This window comes from Boleophthalmus pectinirostris, unplaced genomic scaffold (assembly GCF_026225935.1).
Source record: "Boleophthalmus pectinirostris isolate CB_2022bp ecotype Guang Dong unplaced genomic scaffold, ASM2622593v1 HiC_scaffold_2, whole genome shotgun sequence".
In the NCBI taxonomy this organism is placed as follows: domain Eukaryota; kingdom Metazoa; phylum Chordata; class Actinopteri; order Gobiiformes; family Gobiidae; genus Boleophthalmus; species Boleophthalmus pectinirostris.
In genome coordinates, this window is record NW_026571152.1 from 31950678 (window position 1) to 31975640 (window position 24963).

The following is a 24963-nucleotide window of genomic DNA, read 5'->3' on the forward strand; positions in this document are numbered from 1 at the left end:
TTGCTTTGAGTGTTTTGTGGAGTGGGTAAGTCTGTTTTTAGTGGCAGGAAAACTATGGCCATTGACATGCACTAGCCTAGCACCAGCGACCTCTGCAAATACAAGGACTGGATGGAATATTTTAAAAAGTGTCTCCACACGTCTCCAACACTCTCACTAGGAAATGAGGTCCTATGTCCAAAACTCCGAACTGTCCCTTTAAGTTTTAAGCATTAAGCAAGCCTAAATAGATAGATCAGAAAATAGTATAATATGGATCCTTTAGCACTGCTTATTTTCTGTTAAGACCCAAACAAACCTGTAATTAAAATTGTATCTCAAATTATTTACCATCCGTCATGAAGAGAAGTAATGCTTTGTGTCACCATTGTTGACATTTCAGACCTGTTGCACTGGATACAAAGCTACATGTTTCTCTACAGCTTCAGAGCGACTTTTAATTAGACTCTGGTATTTCGCTGTGAATTCTCAGTAGGTATGCCGAATATTTGCCCAAGCGCCTTCTTGTTTGTAATTATCCAAGGGAATAATCTTGTGTATTCACCACAGGAAACTGCGAGCTGTTGTGCTGGATTCGCCACCCAAGTCATTATGCACACAGACAGCAGCACCACACAACAGCAGGGACCTCCCACTCATTTCGATACACACAGAAAGCACAGGAAAAGGTTCAGAAGTTTATATTTGGTTTGTGTTATGTGTTTTTGTGCTGGTAGGTGTGTGGGTGTGAGAACTTACTTTGCAGTTTCAGTCGAGTGCATATTGTTCTCGAGGAAAACAGAATCAGCCATATGTTTTTGTCGTCTTTTAGGATCAGCTGTGAGATTTGGGGCATTGCTTAAAGGAGATACGTATGCGAAATCAACTTAAATGAGCTTTTAATCATGTTCTGACAGTGTTCCTTCATCATTTTATTTTCACTTGTACATAAACATGCCAGTCTTTGCTACTTATGTTGAATTTATTGTTACCGCTTATATCCTTGCTCTTTGTTATTACTGTATTTTTCGGACTATAAGCTGCACCGAATTATAAGGAGCATTAAGCAAATAAAATGGACGACACTTGAGACTGATCCCTTAGCCCAGGCCTCCACGATCCATTGGCAGATCGTGGCGTAATTCACCCGGCGTTGTCTCACTGTCTTTATGAATGTGAACATTGGTGGATAATTTAAGTTTGTGTTTTTATTTTCTACGAGGAGGATTCAAATATACATTGAGTAATAATGTGTTTAATGCAGCTTTATGCACATTTGTTTATGTTTTACAGAAACAAAACTTAAAACCATGTGGCTAATTTGCATAAACTATAAGCGCTGAAAAAACAGCATACTTCTTGTGCGTTGATGCGGTCAGCTTCTGTCGGATTAAAGGACACAGCTCAGTGGAATATGTGTGTGGCAACGGTGGCAGTGTGCGTTGAATCAGTGCAGAACCATACTTCAGCCTTTACTCCACGAGGTTCCTGACTAAAGTAAGCCATAATGCTCCGACAATCATCGCTTACCAAAGTCGTACGAAAACATTTTGACAGATTTTTGAGCGGCGTGTACCACATAAAATCGGTCCGAGGTCACTAAGCACAACCCGAATTAATACATAAGGCGCACTGGATTATAAGGCACACTGTCGCTTTTTGAGAAAATTAAAGGATTTTAAGTGCGCCTTATAGTCCAAAAAATACGGTATATTATATTGTGACGTGTGAGCTACTGTGTCCAAATCTTTCCTCTGTGAAACAATAAAGTTTGCCTATGTATCATTAGTTTTCTCAATGTTGTGTAAAGTTGTGTTTGATGAATGCATGTTTCATGATCATTTCCTGTTGTCACATACCCCCTATCCCGGCCCACAACTGTGTACTTGGTTGTAAAGTATAATTGTGTTATAATGTTAGTTATTGGCATTATTGTGATGGAAAAACTAAACTATGACCACTGAAAGTTGAGAAAAGCACTAATAAACTCAACATTGTGAATAATTAGAATGAGATAAATGTGTCAGGAAAGTGTGAAATAATTTTGGACAGCTGCACTGCAAAAAAATAAATCTAGCCAAGTTAAGTTCACTTGAATTAAGAAAGTTTTATCATGATTTGAGTACATTTCATTTGACAAGTAAAATTATCTGCCAATGGAACAGGACTTTTTGCATTTAAAATATGAAAATACATCTTGCTACACTTAAAATAAGAAATGAAATAGAATGTTGCTTGTTACTTATTCCACAGTTAGAATCTACTCAAATAAAATCAAATGTTCTTAATTTAAGTCATTTTAACAAACCTAGATATTACTTTTTGCAGAGTGCAAACCATTTAAAATGAACAAGTTCTGCGTTTTACATTTTTAAGACATATATTCATATTGTTGTTGGCGCAGCCATCGAGGTAAGAGAAAGAGTATAGCCGGATAAATTCGGAGGGAAAAACGAGGCAATGACATGGAGTTAGTTTGGCCTGCACGCACTCACTCAATGGAAGTGAGCTGCTGCCATTTATTGAGATTGCACACCGGTGCGTAACCACACCCACACCCCAAAAGTGAGTCACAGAGTCAGTTAAGGACACCCAAGTATTTAACACATATCCTATTTTCTGATGTATGTTATAATGTTGTTTCCTCATCAAAAACACACCTGAATTTGTGTTTTGTTTCATTCACATGTTTAACACACAAACCCTGCATATACAGGTCGTGTTCTTCCACCTTGTGATGTCACATGGTAATACAGGAAGTGCTCCACTGTATTTTTAAACTCCATAACGTTCACTCAAATCATTTGTAAGACTTCAGCTCTGGAATTGCCAATCACTCCTGAACTAAAGGTCACTAAAGGTAACTGTTAACTTGAAAACTACCACTTCATGACATTACAAGATCATCACAGAACAGAGTATTTTGAGCTTTGGAGATGTAGAAAGGCTTATAATAAAAGGTTACTCAAACATGTGTGAGAAACAAAACACAACCCCAGGTCTGATTTTGAGGAGGTAACAACATTATAACATGACTCACAAGAATTTTGAGTAATATGGGACCTTTAATGATATCCATACAGTTCTTGGCAACAAACATCGACTCTCCCAAACCAGGTAGCATCAGACAGGGACTTAACGTACACCAGACTCTCCCATACGGCCCCAGCCTGCACTGTATCCGTCCCAGTCTAATGATGCACACAACTCACTCTGGAGCTAACTGAAGCAGGGACGCCACAGATGTCTGCATGACAAACAAGCACTGACCCCCAGAGACCGGCAGCTCTCCACGCCTGCTAATTGACTTGTTATTGATCAACTCAAAGACAGTGTGATTTATGGGAGAGGCGAGCGGCGCAGACAGCCACCTGGCACAGAGCGGTGTGTTATGAATGAGAGGAGAGGGTCTCGGGGGACAGAGCTGCAGTTTAGGAGGAGGAGGACGAGGAGTTTGGGATGCAGTAGTGGACAGATAGAAGTCGGAAGTACAGGAGAGAGAGAGTGTCCGGACAGAAACAGAGAGGTGAATGGGCGACAGGAGAAGAAGCTGATAGAAGGATACAAGTGTGTACAGGGATCGTGGCTTTAAAGGTGCACTGTGTAACTTTTCCGCCATCTGCTTGTCTCCTTGGATATGCTGTTGCTTTGTCTGGAATGTCCCGGTATGGCATTAGCAGTGTTGGGGAGTAACAGATTACATGTACCGGCGTTACGTAATCAGAGTACAAATTATGAGTAATTGTATTCGGTTACAGTTACTGTTTCAGTGAGTGGTAGTTGGATTACAGTTACTTTGTTGAAATAAATGGATTACATGGCGGTATTTTCCTGTTTTCACATTTTGGGCTAAACCGGGACTAAACCAGGTCTAAACCAGGTCTAAACCAGGACTAAACCAGGACTAAACCAGGTCCAAACCAGGTCTAAACCAGGATTAAACCAGGACTAAACCAGGTCAGAACCAGGTCTAAACCAGGACTAAACCAGATCTAAACCAGGACTAAACCAGGATTAAACCAGGTCTAAACCTGGTCTAAACCTGGTCTAAACCAGGTCTAAACCAGGACTAAACCAAGACTAAACCAGGTCTAAACCAGGACTAAACCACGACTAAACCAGGTCTAAACCCAGTCTAAACCAGGTCTAAACCAGGACTAAACCAGGTCTAAACCCGGTCTAAACCAGGACTAAACCCGGTCTAAACCAGGTCAAAACCAGGACTAAACCAGATCTAAACCAGGACTAAACCAGGATTAAACCAGGACTAAACCAGGACTAAACCAGGTCTAAACCAGGACTAAACCAAGACTAAACCAGGTCTAAACCAGGACTAAACCAGGACTAAACCAGATCTAAACCAGGACTAAACCAGGATTAAACCAGGACTAAACCAGGACTAAACCAGGTCTAAACCAGGACTAAACCAAGACTAAACCAGGTCTTAACCAGGACTAAACCAGGACTAAACCAGGTCTAAACCAGGACTAAACCACGACTAAACCAGGTCTAAACCCAGTCTAAACCAGGTCTAAACCAGGACTAAACCAAGTCTAAACCCGGTCTAAACCAGGACTAAACCCGGTCTAAACCAGGTCAAAACCAGGACTAAACCAGATCTAAACCAGGACTAAACCAGGATTAAACCAGGTCTAAACCAGGACTAAACCAGGTCTAAACCAGGACTAAACCAAGACTAAACCAGGTCTTAACCAGGACTAAACCAGGACTAAACCAGGACTAAACCAGGTCTAAACCCGGTCTAAACCAGGTCTAAACCAGGATTTAGCAGGACTAAACCATGTTGTGCGGACCTTGTCTCCTCCTCTTATATCAATAATATTTTTAATTTGGTTGAGTAAAGTCTGGGCTTTTTATTTTCTTTTATCATCTTATGTTACAATATCCGCGTCTTTGCTTCTTTACAGCAAATCAAGTAATCCAAAGTATTCAGATTACATTATTCACTTTAATAAATTTAATGGATTACATTACAAACTACATTTTGGGGTAAGTAATCTGTAATCTGTAGGGGAATACATTTTAAAAGTAACCTTCCCAACACTGGGCATTAAACGTATCCATCTTGCATTAACACAGTAGCGTGTGCTTTTATTGACTTGCATTCTTACTGTGAGTGGGCTCTCATCTCCACAGATTTGACATGTAACTTGGCTCTATGCTGTCGCCTGCTGTCTCCGTAGAGATAAATAACTGTAAAGCCATAGTGTGGAACATTCAAAGCAACATCTTCATGTAGAGAAGCTGGTGACGGACCCACTACCAAAAGTTACACAGCTTTAAAACTCAACTCAACTCAATTTATTTTTGTAAAGCAAAAAAACACAGCAGCAGTCGCCTCTTAAAGTTTAAAAAGATGATTGATTTAACCAACAGAAAGTTAGAAAATACAACAGTGAAACAGACACTGGTCAATAACAGACAGACAGATTTATCAACATTCATAGAAAACAAGAAAATGGAGAAGAGTCTGCAGATGTGTCCAGGACTAACATGCATCTATTTGTAGATAAAGTTCAAATATGTATTGGCATAATTCACCATCTGGTCTCCCTAAAATATCAGAGTGATGACTTGCTTAATTTCGTAACAGGAGACGCTGCACCTTAGACATTCACCTGACAACAACAAGGTCTTGGGTTTGACTCCTGTGAATCTTACACATTTTTTAGGCTCTGGGTGTTCCAACAGAATGATAATGCATTTTTTATGTATAATGACAAATAAAGTTTTCTACGTTTTACACTATTTTCTGCTCTATGTTATAATGTTGCTTCTTTGTCAAGCACTACCTGGAGTTATGTTTTGTTTGTTTCATTCACACATGGTTAACACACAAATCTTTCATATTTAGACTTTAGACTTTAGAGTCTCACAAAGAAAACACTCCACCTTGTGATGTCATGTGGTAATACAGAAAGTGCCCCACTGTATTTTTAAACTCCATACACCTTCACTGGAATCATTCGGATGATTTCAGCCCTGGAATTGCCAATCTCTATCGAAGTAAAGGTAAAAGGTAACTTGAAAACTACCTCTTCGTGACATCACAAGGGGGAACAGAGCATTTTGAGATTTGGAGATGCAGACAGACTGATAATAAAGGATTTCTCAAACATGTGTGAATGAAACAAAACACAACTCCAAGTATGTATTTCATGAGGTACAAAAATATAACTTGGCTTAAAAGCTCACAAGAGTCAGTTTTGCCGTATATATATAACCTTTAAGTAGTTTTGTAATTAAGACCGCACTAATCGAGACCAAGACCTGTCAGAGACCACAGGGTCCCGAGAACAGGACAAGACCAAGACCTCTGAGGGTCAGGACTGAGAAAAGAACGAGACTTTTAAAGGCCTAGACCGAGACAAGACCAAGACCACGGCCCATCAAGACCAAATCGAGACAATTTTTCAAATTTTCAACATTTATTTGTAATTTACAGTTATGTTGGCACATATATATCAATGTTTTTATAAATCTATCTCCATTTTATCACTCGTCAACTGTCAGACATCAAGACCGAGACAAGACCAAGTCCAAGTGACTTCAAGACCTAGACAAGACTGAGTCCAAGTGACTTCAAGACTGAGGCAAGACCGAGTCCAAGCGCCTTCAAGACCAAGACAAGACCAAATCCAAGCGCCTTCAAGACCAAGACAAGACCAAATCCAAGCGCCTTCAAGACCGAGACAAAGCTGAGTCCAAGCGCCTTCAAAACCTAGTCAAGACCGAGTCCAAGTGACTTCAAGACCAAGACGAGACCGAGTCCAAGCGCCTTCAAGACCGAGACTAGACCGAGTCCAAGCACCTTCAAGACCGAGACTAGACTGAGTCCAAGCACCTTCAAGACCGAGACTAGACTGAGTCCAAGCACCTTCAAGACCGAGACCAGACCGAGTCCAAGTGACTTCAAGACCGAGACTAGACCAAGTCCAAGCACCTTCAAGACCGAGACTAGACCGAGTCCAAGCACCTTCAAGACCGAGACTAGACTGAGTCCAAGCACCTTCAAGACCGAGACTAGACCAAGTCCAAGTGACTTCAAGACCAAGACAAGACCAAGTCCAAATACAGTCGAGGCCGAGACGTGACCAAGACTGCAACACTACATTTAAGCACAAAAGAACAAAATGTAAAGTGTCTCTGGAAGCGCTTTTTAAAAGAAGTACGTTATTATTGAGAAGAGGAGCGCTCGGTGGATGTGGGTTAGGTTAAGTGCGCTACCACGTCCTCTTCAGCACCGCGACCAAAATAGCGATTAATGAAAAGAGAGCTATCCGTAACAGGTCAAGTCTTAGCTTTAGATTTACTACAAAAACAGCACCTTATTGTTTGTAAAGTTGAGTTGATTTTTGGGTTTGAGCTGAGAGAAGCGGAGAGAGTGTGGAGGTGCAGAGGTGGAGATGGGGCTCTCCTGTGTACGGTAGTGTCTCTGGATAACAGGCTTAACGCGCACCGAGAAACACAAAAGGGCTTAGGGCTGATGGCAAACTGTGACAAGGAAAGAAGGAAAGAGATCAACGCTGCCAGCCACAACTATGTAAGCAAAAGGTCTAGGCTAACACAGAGCAGCTACTGTTCAATACTCATAAGAGCTTAAAGGTGTATTGTGTAACTTTTTTGGTGGAAAGTCCATGAAATGCTTTTCTCGATGGAGATGTTATTGCTTTGTCTGGAAAGTTTCAAAGTATGGTATTAACGTGATACGGCTCAATGGAATGGCAAGGCTTGTTTTGTTTTTTCATTATTGATGTGTTATTTTTGCATGTTTTCATTTGCTGTGGAGATTTTATTAAATGTTTTTAAGCCTTACGTGAGCGCTAGCCTATAATCCCCAATGCAGGTGACACTTTACGAGGGGACAGAGCAACAACAGGGGCCGATCAACTAAAGCAGGGGTCACCAACATTGTGCCCGCAGGCCGGTTCTAAAAATAGTGCAACTCATTAATCTACAATTTAATTTTATTCTGTTTGCAGTTCTTTTTTTAATCATCCCTACATTTATATAGATTTAAAAATGACAATATCTTATAAATATGTTCATTATACATACATATTATACATTGTAAGTTTAGATAAGCGATTTAGAAGAGCGATCAGCGCAGTTTATGCAAATTATCCATGTGGTTTTAAGTTTATTTTCTGTAAAACGTTAAAAAAAAATGTGGCAAAGCTGCATTAAACACATTAGAATCTCAAACAGGCTGATGTGGCTCTATAGTTATGGTTCATATGTTGTAAAGTTGAGTTTATTTATGCAGAAGATTTGAATTAAGAATTTGCTGCAGTGTAGAACTTGTACAATAGTGTTTGGAAACGTGGATCTGTGCAGTGGTTAGGAACCTCCTGAGCGTCCTATGCTAAAGGAGCTCATGGCAGGACAAGTTACAGGTCAGATCTGTGGAGAGGTGATCCCACTCACAGTCAGAATGCATGTTTTTCTTGGAATTTTTGAGCTATAAAACTATAAATATAAGGTCAAGTTATTTAATGTCATACTGTGGAACATTCTAAGCAGAGCAATGACATGTCTATAGAAACAAGCAGGTGATGGACCTCACCAGAAAAGTTACACAATGCACCTTTGAGGAGAGTGTTATAGGCCAAGAAAAATGGACAATAAAAGAATTCACTACATCAAATGATGAACGTTATACAAGCAAAATGTCAGCAATGTCTGCGTTTGAATAAAGCAGCCAGACAAGAATGAAAAGACTGAGGAATGGTATTTTATTGAATCTACGTAGAGATTATCAGCAAGTTAAAAGAAGCTGTGTAGAAAACAGTTGTCATTGTTACATGATGAAGAGGAATAATGCACAGACAGTGTCACGGCTGTAGGATCTATCTTGAAATTATATTTCCCTTTAAAGTTGCAGTATGTAACTTTTTTGGTGGTGCCTGTTGTCTCCATGGAGATGTTATCATTTTGCCTGGAATGTTCCACAGTATGGCACCATCAGCAAAATCACAGGTCAGATCGACAGAGAGGAGACCCAGCTCATAACATCGCTGCATGTTTATGAAGATGTTTTTCAGTAATAAAATACTAGTTGCAAAACACAACATTCCAGGCAAAGCATTTCCATGGAGATAAGAAAGGCAAGGCAAGTTTATTTGTATTGGACAACTCTTACAAAGTAAATCGAAGTAAGTTTACAGAGTAAAAAAGACTAAAATCACAATAATAATCCACAATAACAAACAGTGGATTCTCCAAAAAGTAAACTCTTACTGAGCTAAAAATATCAATGCTTGATGTTGATGACACAACAGCACATATTAACACTGTGTTCCTCATGCCACGAAAGTGAATCACTGCAGACATTGGACTCTAAACTATTTTAAAATGTCTGACTGCACCAATAGCCCTAGAGACGAGACATACTGTTCTGTATTGTACAGAACATTAGAAATGGTGGAGTGAGACGTCCAGGACTCTGTCAGAGCAGGAACTCAGTCTTATTTTGGACATTAGTTTGTCTGACAAATATTGTTAAAATAACCATAATTATAATTATGCAATAATAATAATAATAATAATAATAATAATAATAATAATATATTATTATTATTATTATTATTATTATTATTATTATTAATTATTATCAAGAGAAACACTGCTCTTTATCTGAAACTCTGTATCTGTAGCCTGTTGTTTGCAGTCTGTATTATTCTCTGTTTGAAATACCTGTTTCTGAGTTTATCCTCCGTTAGCCCATTTCCTAATTAGAGAATTTTCCAGTTTTGGGGGATATTTTAGTTCACATAATAAATCATATATTCCTTTGTTGTTTGTCAGCCTGATTTGTCACATTAAGCTTTACCTTTTTATTGAAGGACATTTTCTGTTTTTCTGAACTAAACTTTGCATTTGGCTGTGTCCTTTGTGTTGCATTTGAGTCCAAGTTGCCTGCGTGAAAACTTCACAGTTAAGTAAAGAAAGAGAGGTCTTAATATTAGAACAATACTTTCTTCTGTAGAGCTTTTTAATGCTTGTTGTTTCCTTAAAGTTGCTGATATGTGCCATCCATTACCATTGGTATTTTAAATTTTCCTTATCATTGTCTGCACTTGTAAATAGTTCATATAGTTTAATGTAAAATGTCTGAAAAAAAAATTGAAAGAAAGCTCATTGTGTTAGATTAGAAGAGAGGGGTGGGATTAAATACATTTTCTTCTTCCCACTCCTTTTTGGGTCTTTTATTTATTTATTTTTATTTTTTTTGTTATTTCTGCTATGATTTAATTAATGTTATATGTTCTATTGTAAAAGAATGTAAATTTCTTACTTGCCCAAAATAAAAAACATAAATCAATCAATCAACTTCTTCATCAAAACAGAGTTGTGTTTTTCTTCACACATGTTTAACACACAAACCCTGCATATTTAGACTGAGATCTTCTCTCAAAAAGAAAACACTCTGTTCCTTCTTGTGATTTGGTAATACAGGAAGTCCTCCAAAACACCTTCACTAGAATCATTTGGATAATTTCAGACCTGGAATTGTCAAACTCTATTGAACTAAAGGTAAAATGTACTGTAGCTGTTATCTTCAAAACTACTGCTTTGTGACATCACAAGGTGGAACAGAGCATTTTGAGCTTTAGAGATGTAGACACACTAATAATAAACTGCATGTTTTGGAGAAAATAACAAGATTATGACTGTCTTAAAGCTCAGAAGAGTCAGTTTTGCATTTACCATTGTGTTACAGGTTAATTGCCACGGGAAAGGTCTGGATTGTCCTGTTTTATTTTTATTCATGAGTAACTCCAATTTTACCGTGTCTAAGTCTCCAAAAGTGTCATTAGAGTTATTGTATTCCATCAGTGTTTACCCAAAGGCATGTTCCGTTATCCAACCCTGTTTCTGTGCACTTTTTCGCTGTCACCTCTTCCATCCCTCATCTTGGATTTGCCAGATTAATACTCAAGTCTCATTTCGGGGCTATTTGTCAAACCCAGCTGCCAGTGCACAAGCTTTCCCCCACTTTTCATACGGCGCACATTTGTCTCTGCCCGCCTGTCACCCTAAAACTCCTGTCCCCCTGCCCCTGTCTCTCGCAGCTCGGCTTGGGCTAATAATCAATTATGTGATTATTCCGATGAGTTGATTAATTACTGCTCCCTCTGGCTGTCGTGGTGCAGGTTAACGTGTTTATAATGGCGGCGGTGAGTGTGCAGCGGTGAGTGTGCGGCGGTGAGTGTGCGGCGGTGAGTGTGCGGCGGTGGCGGTGGCCTGCTTTGACCTGAGTTTGTTGTCATCTGGTTCTGACTGATGGGGACTTAACGGAGGTTTTATTATTATGTCTGTGGCACAATCTGCAGACAGGCTCAGACTAAGAGAAGTGCCATGTACAGAGCTGTGGCAGTGGAGCGCCTGTCATGGTAATTTTAAAAAACTTTCAGTGAAGTGACGCAGATGTATATGTTGTATGGATATATTTATTACATTTATAAAAGGTAAAAAAAAAAAAAAAGTAGGTTATTAACAGTGTTACTAATAATGTATAAATAAGTGGACTAAGTGAGTGCGACGTCACCCATAGCGTTCTGCCCCAGTCAAATGAAGCTCATTGATGCCTGCAGTGATTAGGGTGAATTTGGAGCTAGTTCCATATAAGGAAAAGGAATTGATTTACGGCAAATAGAAAAATAAAATTATCAGGATCATGTAGAATGGGTTAATACTAGTGTTGCAGTCAAGATCGCACTAATTAAGACCAAGACCAGTCTGAGACCACAGAGTCCCGAGACCAGAACAAGACCAAGACCTCTGATGTAAACGTTTGCGCGAGATAGACTTTTCAGTCCTGCTCCCGTCCGTGCCCACAAAGAATTGTAAGTTTCATTCCCGCCTCCTCCCACATCTTTTTCTATTTTGTCCTGTTCCTGCCCACAAATCCTGCAAGATGGGGATGTTCGCTCTATCAAACACAGAGATGCGGAAAGGAATTGTCAAAAATGTTCACGAGATTAGACCAGATGCGCAAGTTTAGGCTGCTTTAAATGTTTTTTATTAAAGCCAAATAAAATATCCAGCACAAATTATGTATGATAGGCATATATTAATCATTTTAATATTTTACTTTGCACTCATATTTAGTTTGCGGGACTACAGTTTATCATCCCACCCACCTGCTCTCACATTGTACAGTCCTGCTCCTGCGCCCACAATGAGCTTTCAAAATGTGTCCTGCACTGCACTGTTTTGCATCGGAGCCCGCAGGTCCCAACAGAGTGTAGAGTAGTGCAGGGCTCTACTCTGACTCCAAATGTTAAAGGCCAAGACAAGACTGAGACCACGTCCCATCGAGACCAAATCAATACCATATTTGTAATTTTCTACATTTATTTGTATTTTACAGCTATTTTTATTTTGTTTTTATAAATTTATCTCCATTTGATCTGATTAATGTTCCATTTAGGCTTAAAATAAGCCAAGCAAACTGTACTGCACTGAAACACTCTGCACCCCTCTTTTGGACCCTGAACCACAGTTTGAGAACCCTTTCTTTAATCACACTTTCACAGGCACTTCATGGAAAACAACTTCAAAGTGAATCAAGTTGTTGTTTTTTTTCCCCAAGTTCATAACATTTATAGTTTCATTATCTTTTTTGCGATGATTTTTAGCAGCCTCTGCACATTTACCGGCCATAATGAAATATGATCGCACTCGTCGAGTGTCAGACCTAAAGTCAGAGACAAGACCGAGACCAAGTGCCTTCAAGACCGAGACAAGACCGAGACCAAGCACCTTCAAGACCGAGACAAGACCAAGACCATACACCATCAACACCAAGACAAGAATGAGACCAAAAGCTTTCAAAACTGAGACATGACCGAGACCAATCGCCTTCTAGACTGAGAAAAGTCTGAGACCAAGCTCCATCAAGACCAAGACAAGCTTGAGACCAAGCACCATTAAGACTGAGACAAGACCGAGACCAAACTCCATCGAGACCGAGACGAGTCTGAAACCAAGCACCATCAAGACCAAGACAAGATTGACACCAATCTCCTTCGAGACCGAGACAAGACTGAGACCGTGCGCCTTCAAGATCGAGAAAAGACCGAGACCAAGCGACATCAAGACCAAGACAAGACCGATTCCAAATGCACTCAAGTCTGAGACGACATCAAGACCATAAAAAGGTGGTCTTAAAACTGGTCTCGAGTACTACGACACTAGTTAATATGAATATTTTAAGACCAAAATGAGGAGTCTGACAGCAGCAGTTACAGAGAGAGGGGCAACGTTTTTTCAATACAAAGTGCCAAAGTCAATGGAGTTGGAAGTACGTCCATGCTCACTTCCTACTTGGAACATAACGGCTCGCAGGTTTTTATTTTTATATTCAGTCTATGGTTGTATTCCATCAGCCACGCTCACGCTGTAAAACACAGGCAGAGGGTAATTAATTAGCAAGTCTTGGCTGGCAAAATGGATAACTTTGGACTAATACAAATTGTAAAACTTATCGATGGTGACGGGCGGCTTGGAGCAGTGTGGCAGGCGTCTTCCGGGTCGTGTCTGCTAGTGATGCGACTTACTTTTGAATGGTTCCTAAAAAATGAATGGTCGGATCCGGATCTCATTTCTCAAAAGAACCAAATCTTTTTCTTCCCAATTTGTCTGCATTTGTACACTGATTAATGCTGAATCAACACAAGAATCAGCAGAAGCAAAGCAGCCAACATGAATATAATAATACATGAATATAATAAGTGAATATTTATTACTGTAGAGAAGTTTTGTTTTTGTTTCTTTTTTTTTTTTTTTTTCATAATTTCAATACACACTCCCACTCTCAGTTTGAACCATTTTAAACAAAGCCTTGGGCATTTCTTTCTGAGATTAGTTTGTAGTTAAATGAGTTGTCACATTGGCTTTTGTCAAATAATTCAATATAAAAATAGTCAGTCTTTTGAACGGCTTTTTGACATGAACTGATCTAAAAATTTTGAATCCCAAAAAGGAGCCAAAAGTTCCATCACTTGTGTCTGCCAAAAATGCTCAGACAGACTTCACTCTGTTTATGTTGGTTTCGAGTGGAAAATTTGAGAGTGGAAGTTTCTTGGGAGTTTACAAAAATCGATATGCTGTGGAAAATGGCAGGTTGGATGTTTGTGTTTTTATGGATAATTATGTGTACATATGAATATTTAATCTAATGTCAGGTAATGTCAGGTTTTTGTCATATTGTAGGAGGAGGACTAATTGGTTGCCTGAGTAATCGGTAGTGGCCAATGGGATGTTGTGTTTTGTCCAGTGAAGTGGTTTGTTCAAAGTGTTGGAATAAAGCTGTCATGTAAAGAAATCATTCTGATCTGTGTTTTTTTACACTGATGCCCCCAAGACCTCGACCACCCACACACACCACAGAGTATGGACGAGTAAAGTCTTTGTTGTGTTTTGATTGGGAATTGGAAATGCTGAGCTACAGCAGTCACTTGAAATGCACTATTCATTTCATTTCAAGTTTTTTTTTTTTATTTATTACTTTTTTATTATAACACCTAATTTTATGCATACCTTTTTATTATCATAGTTTATATTTACTCTTATTATGTTTATGTCACACAATAATGAAAGAAAAAAACTTTGAGAAGTTTGTGAATTTTGTTCACTGAATACAAATTTTGACTAATTCTGATTTCTTGTCACACTAACATTTAATAGTATTGGTAATTTTACTTTTAGCACCTTGCTGAATATAACCCATCACTTTCAGAGGAACTGAACAAAGACACTGTAATCAGGGACTGAAGTTTGATTCTGTGTTAGAACAGTTGTCTCGACTCGCTCCTCCTGCTCTGCACACAGTGCATATATTGCATATAAATTACATATAATATAAATACGTCTTATGTAATAATCTGTGTGAATATGTGTGCACAGTGCACGTTTCAGTGGGTTTCTCAGTTATGCAGAACTTGACTGTTGAAACATTTTAATGAGCAAAACTTTTATACACTACATTAAAGGTGCACTATGTAACTTTGTGGTGGAGAGAGTTCTCTACCTGCTTGTATCCATGGAGATGTTACCACTTTGCCTGAATGTTTCACAGAATAGCATTAAATTTGTGTTGATTTATTCAGTCGCAGGTATGAAAATGTACCTTGAAAAAGGCATGAAATGCATGTTTCTCCACAGATCTGACCTGTAACTTGTCTAGTTGAGACATCTGTTTGTGTTATCTCATAATGTGGAATATTCCAGGCTAAAGAATTACATCTCCATGGAAACAAGCTAGTGGCGAACCCTCCACTAGAAAAGTGACATAATGCGGTTTTAAACTGGAACCACAGATTTTAGGTTCATATTTAAGTATGACTCATCTTGTTATTCACATAAAGTTTTCAGCTTATCTCTGTGCGGTCTCTGTAGATATACTTACAAGTTATTTCAATAAAATATCTTATAGAAATGCATTTTGAATGTCCTTGTGCAAAGTCTTGATTTTGTGAGTAATCGAAACTGGAAGACTTGTAAAATCTTTAGTGCACTTGAGGCATGAGCAGCCCTCTAAAAATCAAACCCCAGTTCTGTGCAGACAGACAGCCAGATGGATGTGGATCCACTTGTGCTGAAGCTAATGAAATGAAGGCCTAATCCGGATCCAGGGGCACTAGAGTGAAGTGGAGACTCACCACAGTGTCTTTAATCACAACAACAATGCTTGTTAATGCTGCCATAATTAAATGTAGACTTCCCTGATTGAGGGGCAGTCCCTTGCCATAAGAACTCCCGTCACGTAAACATCCTCCTAATGTGTTTAACTGCATATGTGCACAACGACCAGTCTCGCCCATGCTCTTAAAATAGATTATCCTGCTTCTACATTCTATACTCTACAGCACGGGTCTCCAACCTTTTCCCCTGGAGAGTTTTAGCTTTACAAAACAAAAATGCTGAAGAGCTACTGATTTTAGCATTCGCAAGAATTTTTGTACATAACAGCCATGGCAAGAATAAACCATTATCTATTTATTACTGCATAAAGTTAGGCATCAAAATTATGTTTTTACAATGGTAACTTATCAATTTTTGTTATTCAGAACAATGCAGGACCCCCATGAAAAAGAGATGATGCATCTCAAGGGGCAAGCCTTAATAAAATATTAAATATGTACAATTCAGAAATCCCTTGGCGAGTTACTTGGAGCGGGGTGGAGAGTGACTGGCAGATCCTGAGCTACAGGTTGGAGACCCCTGCTCTAGTGAGCAATGTAAAATCAATGCTTCTCTGTATAACCTCAGTTATTTACAGTGCGTTGCTCTAGCTGTATGTTTCTGTGCATGTTTTGACTTCAGCATCAGATATCTGACCAAAAAGGAGCCATGCGCAAACATTGCTCTATGTAGAAAACATATACCTCCAGTATCTGTGGTACTAACTGTATATAGTATTTCTCTATACAGAAAACAGGTCTTATCCCACTGTCAGGTGGATGTTAGGATTTTTTGTCAGTGGTTTAAAAAAAATATGGATATTTTAGCCTAGAAGAAGAATCATTTGTATTCTGAAAGCCAGTCCATCAAAGTCAATTCCATCAAAGTAATTCAGAAACATAAAAACATCAAAAACACTCATGGTCAATTTGACAACAGAATAAAGCTAAAAACTGTGGGGACAGCTCAGCTTGTATTTAAAACCAGTATAAAAATGTATGAATTAAGAGTGTGCGCCTGAGCGATGACAAGAGGCAAGTTGTCCCACGGTGTGAGGGCAGCAGCAGAAAAAGTGCTGTCTCTTCTAATTTCTAACTGTGTCCTGGCCGATCTAGGAGGAGTAGGTCGGTGGATTGCTCTGGAGGGGACATGCACTGACAACAAAAGAGAGATTTTATTGATCTCAAAGGGAAATTCAAGTTTTGCTGCAGCAACATTTCCACTGCCCCTCTCAGTTGCTTTTGTGTCTCAGTCAAAGGTCTCAGTGCAGTTTAACAGGAGGAGGTCAGGTCAGGGAGGGTCAGCAGATCTGTGTCAGGGCAGTTGGAGGAGAGGAAGAGTCAAAAGTGCCTCCTCTGTGTCCTGCAGCATCACAGCAGAGTCCAGGGGGAACAGGTGAACACAACATAAAGGTTTCATTCTTACTCCACCCTTTTGTTGGAGTCAGTGGTGAAATGAAACATTTCCTCAAAGTATTTACTTTGGAATTTCTTGACACATTTGCTGCCACATATGGTGTGAAAAGCCTGTAGAATCTCAAATGTGCATATGTCTATTGCACAATGGACACAGGAAAAAAACAAACAGCCAATTTAACTTCATCTTAGATTAAATACATTGGGGCAAATCCACGAAGCCTAATAACATACAAACAGTGGCTTTAAGTTAAGAATGTTTTACTTTATTTACTTTATTTGAGTTGATTCAACTCGAAAAGTAAAATTATCTACCAATGGACTGTGTGTGTTTTTCTTAATTCAAGCAACATTAGATTTTGATTCTTATCTTAAGTGCAAAAAGTGGTTGTTTTTATTATTTTAAGTATAGTGAGATGTATCTTCATATTTTAAGTACAAAAAGTCTTGTTCCATTTTACTTGTCAAGTGAAAATGACTCAAATCATGATAAAACTTTCTTAATTTAAGTCATTTCAACTTGGATAGACTTTGTTTTTTGGGGAACCTTTTGTTTTCCCCCTGTTTTTAATTGTCTATATTTTTGTTGTCTTTTTTCCCTAGTTTTGTTTTTGTAAGTAAGTTATAAAATAAAAAATAAAATAAAAAAAACATCTCTAATCCTTAACTTGGTTTTCGTGTCCTTCTTAAGTATGTTGGGACTCATTTCTTTGGGTCGTAACATATTTATGGGGGCTCGTCAAAACTGGTAAAACCCTTTTAACTGAGTCATTTTTTGTGCTCTTAGTTTCCTTTTCTGTGTTGTAGTTTCAGTAACTTTAGGTTGTGCCACTTTGTGTTTCATGACATAATTGGGCAATTTGTTATGACTTTAGTTTTTTTTTGTTTGGACATGTTTTGTGCAGGTGGAGCAGCTTTTAGAGTAGGTGGATATTTTGTGCGTGGGTTATTTGCGCTTTGTAGGCTGCAGGATTTTAGGTATGGAGTTCTTAAGTATGTTGGGACCACTGTTGGGCAAGTTACTTTAAAACTGTAATACGTTATTTATGACTTGTTACTGTCATTTCAACCTAATTCGTTACATTACAATAATACTGTGTTTAAAATGTAAGGCATTATGTTACTATTGCAGCACTTTTAAGTTACTCTCACCAAAATAACTGTGAAGATGCTGAACTTTTGAGCCATATATGGACTGAACCAGGACTAAACCAGGTCTAAACCAGAACTGACCCAGGTCTAAACCAAGGAACTAAACCAGGACTAAACCAGGAACTACCAGGACTAAACCAGGTCTAAACAGGAACTAAACCAGGAGGACTAAACCAGGACTAAACCAGGTCTAAAAACTAAAAGGCTTAAACCAGGACTAAACCAGGACTAAACCAGGTCTAAACAAGGACTAAACCAGGACTAAACCAGGTCTAAACAAGGACTAAACCAGGACTAAACCAGGACTAAACCAGGTCTAAACAAGGCTTAAACCAGGACTAAACCAGGACTAAACCAGGTCTAAACTAAACCAGGACTTAAACCAGGACTAAACCAGGACTAAACCAGGTCTATACCACGAATAAACCAGGACCAAACCAGGACTAATCTTGGACTAGAACTTGGAATCTAGGACCGCGCTAGAGAGAACCCCGAGCCCATGGAACAGGGTGACTGCAAGGTGCGATCGGGCATCAGCTGCGGTTCGCCCCCGTGTAGCGTGGAGTTCTCCTTTCGCTATCGGTCACCCGACGGTCTACGTGGGCATATCTCCGACGTTTCACCACTGCTGATATCACGGTAATTTGTAGAAGTATGTATGTATGTATGTATGTATGTATGTATGTATGTATGTATTTGTATGAAGAAAAGCCCACCACTTCATCCAGGCTAAAAGAGCATTATAACACGCATTACTGACATTTGTACCGAGTAAAATATATATTTGTTTTTCCCCTGTAATGCCTTATATTCCTGCGTTACAGCATAAAAAAAATGCATTACAGTAATTTGTTACTTTCATAATGCGCTACACTTTTATAACACTGGTTGGGACTCATTTTTTTGGGTCGTAACAGTACAGGAGAAAAGTGTTATAGTTTAAAATATTACAAAGCGCTCAATCTGTCACAATTCCTCACGTGAGACAATATTCGGGAAGCAACTTTTGCGAAGTTGTTAAACACTTTTCACTGTAGAGCTCCATCAAAAATCCTCTGAAAAGAATGCCTACCTCCTCGCACTATTTATCTGCTAAACGGTCACTTTTCCTCTCTCCTATCCTCTCATCCCTTTTTCCCCAGTCACCCTCCATCAATGTAATGAGCAAATCACGGCCACCAGGGAGAGATGTAGGGAGAAATTGGTCCTATTATGTGTCAGCCCGTGTGAAAAGAGCAGCAGTGTTGTCTGTCAACTCTTAACCGCCAACTGTCCCTGGCTTTAACCTCCCGCCAAACACAAAGGGGACCCTAGATCTGCTTATTATTTCGCTGTCTTTTAACTAAAAAGTCCATTATAGGAAATGCCAGGACAGCCGTGGCCTTTTCCGCAGCCAGCCAAAACTCAGACACGAGAACAATGGACCAAGTCAAATGCTGATTTCCTCTAACTGCATTCAAAGGGGGCTTATCAAGTACAGTAATTATAGGAGGTGACTGGTACCATCGGCAGGGGGGATACGGCGGACGGGTGTTTGTTGTGTGGAGTTTGGCAGCTGGCCGGTCTGCGCAGAGAGAAAGAGAAAGAGAGAGAGGGTGAGCAAAGTAAGTGCTGGCATGGAAGAGGTGTATTTATCAACTATCATCGCAGTGATTCACAGTGTCCAACAGGGGGCCGTTAGCGCAGCACTACGCGGGTTGTTCAAAGTGAAAAGAGAACAGTGGGAGGAAGTGATAAGTGGAGTTTTACAGTCACAGAAATAGATATTTAAAGTAACATGAGGGAGGATTGATGGTAACTGTTTTTCTCACGGGCCACTGTGGGTAATCCTTCGCAAATGTTAAAGCGAATCCAACAAAACGGTGCGTGGTTGACGTGTTTTGGTTGGTCTTTAGCAGAGAAGTCGTGAATTGGACTCGAGTCATACTTGAGTCATTATTTTTAGGACTTGCACTGGAAAAGAACAGTATCTAGTTAAGTTAAAATGAATTAAATTTTACTTTATTTGAGTAGATTCAACTTGACAAGTAAAATTATCTACCAATAGAATAAGTGTTTTTTTCCTTAAATTCAAGCATTTTTAGATTTTGTTTCTTATTTTAAGTACAAAAAGTTGTTGTTTTTCTTATTTTAAGTGTAGCAAGATCTATTTTCATATTTTAAATCAAGTGAAATTTTGTCAAATCATGACAAAACCTTTTTAATTCAAGACATCTTAACTTGGCTAGATTTTGTTTTGTTTTGCAGTGTGAGACTTGATTTGATAAAATGGACAAAGACTTGGAACTTGAGCCCTGTGACTTGAGAAGACTTGATGCTTCTCCTAAAAATAAATACCTGTCAAAAGTTTTAGAACACCATACTTTTTCAATTTTTTTAACTTTACTGTTGACCAAAATGTATTCTTAACTTTTGATTCATGAAAGTGTCCACCTTTGGCAGATATGACAACTGAACACACTTGTGGCTCGTTCTTTTCACAATAAAAATCAAATATTCTTCAGAATGTTCTTCCTGAGTCTGTTGCAGAAGTTCCCATAAATGTGTGGCACTTGTAAGTTGGTTGGCTTTCACTCTTCTGTCCAGTTCATCCCAAACCAGCTCGATGGGGTTTAAGTCTGGAGACTGTGCTGGACACTTTTTCATATTTTCAAGCTTTACCATCTTGTTCTTTTTTTCCTGAAGTAGTTTTGGCAGAGCTTGGATTTTTATTTACCTCTGGCTGTTCAGTTCTTACCTTTGTACCACTTCAAGCTCTTCATTGGACTTACACAACTTGAACTGCAATAAATAACTGTAAAAATGAAGGTGTTCTAAAACTTTTGACAGGTAGTGTATGTTTTTAGAAAATATTTTTTCTCTTTACAGTTGATACAAGCAGTGATGAATTTTACAGGAACAAACTGGAACATGTCCGTTCCATTTCTGTTTGTTACTTTGGATGTAAATGAAGTACTGTGATGTGGTATCCTCAAATGTACTACAGTAATATACAGTACAATACAGTAAGACAGAGGGAACAACATAGAACACGATCTTCCCATTTCAGTGCAGACTACATGACAACATAACTGCTGTTAATCACTTTTAAATCTGAATTATTTCTATTCTGACCATAATGATTTGCACTTCTAAAATTTGCATTTCTACAGCTCATATAAATACACCGTGACTTTTTAAGTACAATTAAGTTTAAAATTCATATAAGTATCAAAAATCAAAGGTATATTTGATACTTTTTTAAGACTTGAAATGACTTGAAGCTCAAAACAGATGACTTGGACTTGGCTTGGACTTATGGGTCAGTGACTCAAAACTCGATTTGGACTTCCCTGTCTTTGATTTGGGACTTACTTGAGTCTTGCAAACAACGACTTGGTCCCACCTCTGGTCTTTTAGTTGATGGCCTGGCTTGTACAGTTGTCAAAAGTATCAATACCCAAATACTAATTGATAAGATTGGGACAACATTTCATGCCACAATATTGTGCATACATAGAAAAATGATCTTGTAAAAAAATATATATTATTTTTATTTTTATTTTACAAAATGTTTAATATTTATTATTATTATTATTATTATTATTATTATTATTATTATTATTATTATTATTATTATTATTATTATTAGTATATATTTTTGTATGCGTGTTAGTTTTATATTTAGTTATGTCTGTCTTGTTGTTGATGTGCTGGGTATCCAATCCCTCAAACTTGACAAATTATAAATAAAAAAATAAATGATCTTGTGAGATTTTTTCCCTTGTGTTTTTATGGTTGGACTGAAAAAATAAGTACTGATGAGTTACATTTTTTGAGAATGCATAGTCCCAAAAAACAGAGCTACAATGACAGCAGAACTATTAAGTAAATAAAAAATTATGAGACTAAAACTGGGAATTGAAATGCGCAAAGCATTTATTATAGCTTAAATAATGTCAAAATCTCGCCTTGTCTCATTCTCGTGTCTCGTCTCTTCTTTAGGAAATTGTATCTTGTCCCACCCCTACTAAATGACACTAAAATGTATTTAAAAAAATGAAAAAAAAAATGTGTTCACTGATCTGAAGGTTTGTGGTTCGAATCCTGCTCTCGACATAAAACATAATTGTTAGAGCGTTCAGACTGACTGACTAACAGACTGACAAGTGGTGTGATTTGAGCTCCCATAGATGAATACTGTCGTTGTGTCCTTAGGCAAGACACCACCTTGCCCCCAGTGTCTGTGTACACTGGTGGATGAATGAGCAAGTGGTTCCTTGACGTAAAGCGCTTTGAGTGCCTTGAAGGTGTAAAGTGCCAATATAAAAATGTTTTGATGAGAAAACAACATTACATTAGATCAGAAAATAGTGTCGTGCGGGCTGTTTAAATTATGCCAATTGGACAAATTAGTGCAAATCAAAGTGAAATCTGAAATAATCTAGAAGGTTTTGTGTAGCTGATATGAAACACTGGGCATTAACTATAAACTAAATGAGTGTAATACTTAAAAAGAATGCTGTTGGCAGTGGTTAGAGGCCTCGTAGTTGTTATCCAATACAGAAAGTTAACTGGTGCAGATTTTAGGAACATTTTCTAAATTACAGCTGGAAAATGTTACTGGAAAAACTCTCTAGAGGTGAGTTAGCTTACACAGCGAAACATAAACAACAGTCGTTAAAAAGACAGTAAAGAGAAAAGAATTTACAGCTTTATAGCAAATCAGATCCACTGTTATGAGTCTATTTATTCTGTATCATTGCTCCCCGTTTCAGCTTCACTTAACGTCATGATAATCTTCATACAGTTGATACTTTGCAGCTGATCATCGACATTCTCTGGGGGTGTGACGCTAACTGTAGGCACTGCTCTGTCTGAGGCTTGTTAGACTCCAACGTATTGATCAAACGCTCTTAAAAATGTCTTGTTTAAACCCATTTTGTATTTTGTCTTGAGTTTTCAGACTATTTTTAAAACATTTTTGACAGTGTGTGTTAATGTGTGCATTGCAACATTCCTTTAAATACAGATAGATGTAACTGCAAAGTATCAATACATTTATCGTATTTTATGGGCTATTAGGCGCTCTGGATTATAAGACGCACTGTCATTAAATGGTCTATTTTCGAACTTTTTCACAAATAAACCGTATCGGACTTTAAACGAAACAGAAGAGTTCGATGGCTCTGTCGGACTTTGTTTGTCGCGTTCACAGTGACTCTGGGCTTGGTTCAGTTGTGGCGTGTAGGGAGGGTGCTGTCTGGGACCGCTGGATTGTCGGCGTGTTCGCAGTGACTCGGTTGTTCAGTTGTGGCTCAGAAAGGCACATCGCACTCGCTTTTTCGGTTCGTTCCTCCGTTCCATTCCTCGTCCGCGTGGAGTGATGAGTGTGTCTGCGGGTGTTTGTTGCTGCGCGGTCGCTGTCTGCTCCATGTGTGTTTGCGTGCGCTATCTGGTGGTGCGGCTTTGTAGTTTACTGAAGTCGTGCTGGGACACCCAAGTGGATTCATGTATAGGGCGCTCTGGATTGCGGGGCGTGCAGACGTTTTTTGATGGGGTTAGAGGCTTAAGAGCGCATCTAATAGCCCGGAAAATACAGTACTTTTTTGTATATTATAGTATGTTCCAGTCTATAAGTTGTTCTGGAGTATAAGTTGCACCTGCCAAAAAATGCACAAAAAACATGTAAGTCTTAGTTTGGGGGGAAATTTATTTTATAAAATCACAGACCAGGAACTAACATTTCATCTTGACAGGTAAATTATAGTAAAAACAATAGAACAGAGAACAACAGACTGTTAACGTCACATATGAATTCAAATAACTATAGCATAAACAACACAAGTTTATTAAACTCTCCATCTCACTCCAAATCACTAAATCCATTCAATTCTTCATCCTCGTTGTCACTTCTGAGCAACTCCATGACCTCCAGAGGTAAACGAAGCTCTTCTTCCTCTTCTGTGTAGCTGTCGTCAGACTCAGCATCAATTCCAGTTAGAATTATTCTGGCCTTTCTGAATCCTGACAGGATGGTTTCAGTTGTCGTTGAAGTTCAGGCTTTATCGATCCTTCCAATGACTTCCAGGAAAGTTGCATATTGCACCCTCCTGGTTGTCACAAGTTTCTCGTTCACTCCAAACTTTCTTTCTGCTGCTCAATTACCGTTTTAAGATGCATATTTCGCTACTTGCAGCTTGTAATCTGCAAAATATGGTTTCTTTTTGGGGGCATTTGTGTTCAGTCTTCTCAGTTGTCTTTATAAGTTTGCTTAAATTGGTACAGAAGTAATGGTGTGATTGACTGACATGATACAGACTGGACAGCTGCTCTTTCTGCAGGAGACATGCACAGTAGATCAAACAGAGTGGTTACGGGTGATAGGAGTAGCAGATACTGACACACAAGCCTAGACCACCCTCTCTCTGTCAGTGTGAAAATTTTAATAATATATAAGTCGCACCGGAGTATAAGTCGCAGGACCACCCAAACCATGAAAAAAATGTCTGAAAAATACAGTATTCGTCTGCTTTCTTGTAAGTTTATAATAATTTGTATGTATATGCAATAAATTAACTGGAAAAAAAGTGAGAAAAAAAAAATATATATATATATATCTGTTCAAGCTGTTGCTAAGATTCCAGTGCTTCAGCAGCTGTGTTGTGCTTACTTTTGGTAATAGCTGAGAAAATGTATTTACGATGCGTCCTTTGCTGGAAATGGA